At 49.5% G+C, this 5,000-nt stretch overlaps 1 protein-coding gene across 4 annotated transcripts in view; it reads right to left on the bottom strand.

Annotated features, from left to right (window-relative positions):
* The window catches only part of LOC122250910 (uncharacterized), a 158,194-nt gene that overhangs the window by 21,660 nt on the left and 131,534 nt on the right, over positions 1–5,000 (bottom strand). The window contains exon 1 of one of the 4 annotated variants that reach the window (XM_043012641.2): positions 1–242. This exon is cut by the window's left edge and continues 114 nt beyond it. The exons of the other annotated variants lie outside the window; for them this stretch is intronic. The gene's annotated coding sequence lies outside the window, so the exon portion shown is untranslated. Of the gene's footprint in view, positions 243–5,000 lie in introns of those variants that run through there. 4 annotated transcript variants of the gene reach the window in all.

Raw genomic sequence — 5,000 nt, forward strand, 5'->3', positions numbered from 1 at the left:
AGGCTCATGTCCCTTCGGTGACACGACCAGTTCAGAAAAAAACTACATTAAGACTCTTGACCTGTCACTTTCCAACACGACTAGATGTGTACTATTGAACGCGGGCGACAGAGCCTCCGGAGAAAGCGCCCTCACACCGCTGTCGTGCCACAGCAACAACGCCGCGGTCACAGGATAGCGCAGCCTCACAGCAGCGCAGCAACGCAGCCTCACAGCACCGCAGCCCAGACAGTTGTGTGCGCGCCCGAAGAGGCAGGAGCGTCTGGTAGTGCAGGTGCGGGGGGGGTGGGGGGGTGCGTCAGCCGTGGTTAGTGCCACTCACTGAGCACGAGGCATGAGGGCCCCAGCACCCCTACCCACACTGCTATACTCCCACACTGCCATACTGCTCACGCGGGGACGTGCCCACACTTCTCCTGGACGGTCCGTACTGCCGTGCCAACTCTCCTCACAACACGTGCCACGAGGAGTCCTTGTCCGACATGGCTCTGAAGCTACAGACTCTCAGAATCAAGAGTCCATTGAGTCCATAGCACTTTCCATACCACAAATCCCAGGTCAGTTTTCGTTAATTACTAATGCTGTGACATTGACACCTTTACTACAGCCTGCTAATTTCTCACATATCGTATCCCAAGTGAGTTCCACGTCTAGTTCCAAATTAGGAGATTTTATTACAAGTGACTTCCAAGCTCATTCAAACAGTCCTCCATTAAGGACTTCATTATACTCTCTCAATCTAACATTAAATGCCCAAAACCTTTATGAGTCCTGTAATGAAAGAAACTCTCTTACTTAGGATCATAAACCTTGTTGAATTTTCACCGTTTCTCTTTTTCTTTTTCTCTCTCTCTCTTTCTCTCTGTCCATACTCCCTTTCTCCTTCCTTTTTTTCTCTTCCCCCATCTTTCTCTCTGTCTGTCTCTCTCTCTCTCCCGCCCCCCATTTCTCTCTGCCCATACTCCCTTTATCTTTCTTTTTTTCTCTTCCACTTTCTCTATCCCCCTCTCTCTCTGTATTTCTGTCTGTCCCTACCGTCCTTGAAGACACTCGTCCTTCCTTGCCCCTTTCTTTCATGTTTTACCTCTCCGGCCTTCTCGTTTTTCAACTCGCTTGAAAATGTATAATTTACGCTTATTCATTTTCTCGATTTTTATCTTAATTTTTTTCTTCCTCTTTTGGCTTCAGGATTCTTTTTTTAGTTATTTCAAATGTATATTGTTTTACGAGTATTTGATATCGCTTCGTTATCTCGGTTTGTGTAACGTCTTCATGTTACCTACTCGCGGAATTTGACTTTCTTGAGCAGGTCATATGGGAGGGTGAGGTAGACTAATGTCATTGGGATGGATAACAAGGGCCTGTAGGAGTGGGTATTTAGAGGGAAGGATGAGGTAAAGGTAAAGGGGGAGGAGTGGGAGGGGGAGGTGGAGGGAGAGACCTAAGGAGGGCGAAGAAGGAGGGAGGGTTTAGTGAGAGACAAAGGGGAGGATAGAGGGGAAGGGAGGAGGGGGGAGGAGAGGAGGAGGGGAGAAGAGGAAGGGATGGGAGGAGGAGGAGGAGAGGAGGAGGAGGGGGTGGTCTTCAGACTCTTATCCCCACCGTAATCCCACTCTGTCACTCTTTCCCGCATTCCTAGAAACTCCGTCGACGTGCCCTGAGAGCCCCGACGAGTCCAAAGGTCTTGTGGGTCTAAGCTCCCCCTCCCCCCTCTATCCCAACCCCACCCTCCACCCCTCGTCGACAGGGATCTTAACGCGGGCTCTCCGTTGCGTTACGGCCGCCGCACGCCCTGTCCCTCAACTGCTAAAGCCTGTCACTCTATGTCTCTGTCGAGGCCGCTGCCTGTCGCTGGCACTCCCCGTCAGTGTCACAAGCTGTTAGGGTCTCTCGTCATAGCGAGAACCCGGAAAATATATATGGAATCTCGCTTCAAATTCGAAAAGAAAGAAAAATTCATTTCTAACTTACAAATGAGAAGAAATGAATACAATGAATGAATAAACTCGCTTCCAACTCAAATAAAGAAAAAAAGGAGAGACTAAGCTCTTCCAATTCAAAAACAAAACATGAATAAAGTAAACAAATAAACTCGCTTACAACAACAACAACAAAAAAACGAAAAAAAAATGCTTCCAACTGAAACAGAAAAAAGTCGATTTACTAAACAAACACGATAAAAAAAACAAAAAAACTGACAAAGTCCAGCTTCCTTTCGCAATTTTCCTTAGTACAGCTTTCAAGCCATGCCAATATCCTTCTTAAGACTGACTGAACAGCAAAAAGCTAACCGAAAAAGGAGAACGCAGACGCAAACGGTAACTCAGAGGGGTCACAGGTGGTGCATGATGAAGCCAACAGATGGGTGCGAGGAAGGGCCAGCTGTTTCGGGGGGAGGGGGGGAGGTGGAGGGAGGGGAGGGGGTGGGTGCGAAGGAGGCCTAGGAGGAGAAAGAATAGAGGAAGGTGAAGGTAGTGGCAGGGTAGGGGGGGAGGGGGAAGGTAAGGAAACGAGTGACCATCGGGCAGCTAAGAAGTAAGAAGGAGAGGGAGAAGGAGGAGGAGGAGGAGAAGCAGAGGAGGATTGGAGTAGGATGAGGAGGAGGAGTAGAGGATAAAGGCGGGGAGGGGAAGGGGGAGGGGGGGGGGAGGCTAGAGAAGGACACGGGATAAGGATTTCCATTACTGTAATCCTGGATTCGTTTTGTGGGGGTAAATTGGAGCCGGATTGCCTGTCGGAGTTGGTCGCAGTCGAAATGCAGCGGAGGTGTCGGGTTCTGTTGAGACTGGAGAGTGAGAGAGAGTGAGAGAGAGTGAGAGAGAGAGAGGAAGAGAGAGAGAGAGAGAGAGAGAGAGAGAGAGAGAAGGAGAGAGAAGAAGAAGATAGAGAGAGAGAGAGTGAGAGAGAGTGATAGAGAGTGAGAGAGAGAGAGAAGGAGAGAGAAGAAGAAGAAGAGAGAGAGAGAGAGAGAGAGAGTGAGAGAGAGAAGGGGGGAGAAGAGAGAGAGAGAAGAGAGAGAGAGAAGAGAGAGAGAGAGAGAGAGAGAGAGAGAGAGAGAGAGAGAGAGAGAGAGAAGGGGAGAGAGAGAGAGAGAGAGAGAGAGAGAAGGGGGGAGAAGAGAGAGAGAGAAGGAGAGAGAGAGAGAGAGGGGGGGGGGATAGAGAGAGAGAAGGAGAGAGAGAGAGAGAGGGGGAGGGAGAAGAAGAAGAAGAGAGAGAGAGAGAGAAGGAGAGAGAAAGAGAAAGAGAAAGAAAGAGATAGAGTGAGAGAGAGTGTGTGTGTGTGAGAGAGAGAAGGAGAGAGAGAGATTAACCTTAAGCAAAACGCCAATCACTTGTCACCAGACAGGTTATCACATACAGCCTGATGATGAATGTAAGCATATTTCTTTTGACCGAAACTATTTAGAAACCTAATGTCAAAATTCGTGCATAGAAGACAACAACAAATGGAGCAAATGATAAAACAAAATCAGAGAAATATTTAGGAAGAAAAAGAAAGAAAATAACGAAGAAAAATAACCTGATGAAAATGAAGAAAAAAAAAACGAAAAAAAAGAAAAAGAACAAAACAAAAATACCGCCCCCCCAAAAAAAAAAAAAAAAAAAAAAAAAAAAAACAGAGACGGAAGGAAGCAAGGCCTGCCTGCCTGAAGGAATGTTAAGAAGGGTCTGAGACAAGACAGAGAAATGTGTGAGAGAGCGTGGGCATGAGCGCGGGTATGGGCTCTAGATACCATCTGAGTTATGCTCCCACCACGCGAGGGAGACGCTGCCCACGGTAACACACGGCCACCCATGTCCACCACGATAACTCACTCGCTCCCAAACACGAGGTAAACCACGCCGGGGGGTGGTGGTGGGGGGGGGAGAGGGTGGCGTGGTGAGTGAATTGGGTGGGGAAAGATGGGGAGGGGGAAGGGGAAGGGGAAAGCGGGGGAGGGGGAAGGGGTGGGGAAGGCGGGGGAGGGGGAAGGGGAAGGGGTGGGGAAAGAGGGGGAGGGGGAAGGGGAAGGGGTGGGGAAAGAGGGGGAGGGGGATGGGGTGGGGAAAGAGGGGTAGGGGGAAGGGGTGGGGAAAGAGGGGGAGGGGGATAGGGAAGGGAAGGAGGTGTGGAAACAAGGGGAAAGGGGAGGGGAAGGGGGAATGGGGTAAGGAAAGAGGGGGAGGGGGAAGGGGTTTGGGCATGGGAAAAGGGGGCAGGGAAGGGAAAGGGAACAGGCGTGAGTTGGGAAAAGGAAAGAGGAGGGTGAAGGGGAGAGGGAGGGGAAGAGTGAAGGGGAGGGGACAAGGATCTAGATTAGGTTGGGGAAGACGTGGAAGGGGCTATATTAAAGGAGGGGGATATGTATGCCGTAACACTTGCAGAGATTTCTTTCTATTTTCAATATTCTTTCCTGTCAAATCCACGGCAAATTCAGAAAGACTCAAAGTCGATCATACAAAACTAAGGAAAAACGTAATGCGAAATCTCGGACTTGCCCTAATAAATTCCAGGAAGTCAAAATCACACACACACACACACAAATAAATAAATAAATAAATAATAAGAAGATGAAGAAAAAAAAAACTAAAAAAATATATAAAGATAAAAAGCTTAGCTCCTCGGCCGAATTATAACTCTAAAATGGAGTCCAATCAAATTGCATCTGGATAATCCAGGCAGAAGCGAGGTCGGGCAATGTCGGGAGAGGGGAGAGGGAGGGGAGGGGGAGGCGAGGTAGGGGGGAGAGGGAGGGGAGGGAGGCGAGGTAGGGGGGTAGAGGGAGGGGAGGGGGAGGCGAGGGAGGGGGTGGGAGGGGAGGGAGGGGTAGGAGGGGATTTTGGATATTTGCATGAAGACTGGATTATCTTTTTTTTTTTATTGAGTCTCAGCCTTCCATTTGGATAATCTGACGTCTTGGATAACCGTGCGGAAGCTGCGAGATTTTACACACACATGGCGCGCATCCAAGGAGCGAGGGTGGGGGTATCCTCACGACGGGGGGTTGGGGGGGGGGC

Source organism: Penaeus japonicus, unplaced genomic scaffold (genome assembly GCF_977035675.1).
Source record: "Penaeus japonicus unplaced genomic scaffold, GWHDUDI00000001_assembly GWHDUDI00000017, whole genome shotgun sequence".
Taxonomy (NCBI): Eukaryota; Metazoa; Arthropoda; class Malacostraca; order Decapoda; family Penaeidae; genus Penaeus; species Penaeus japonicus.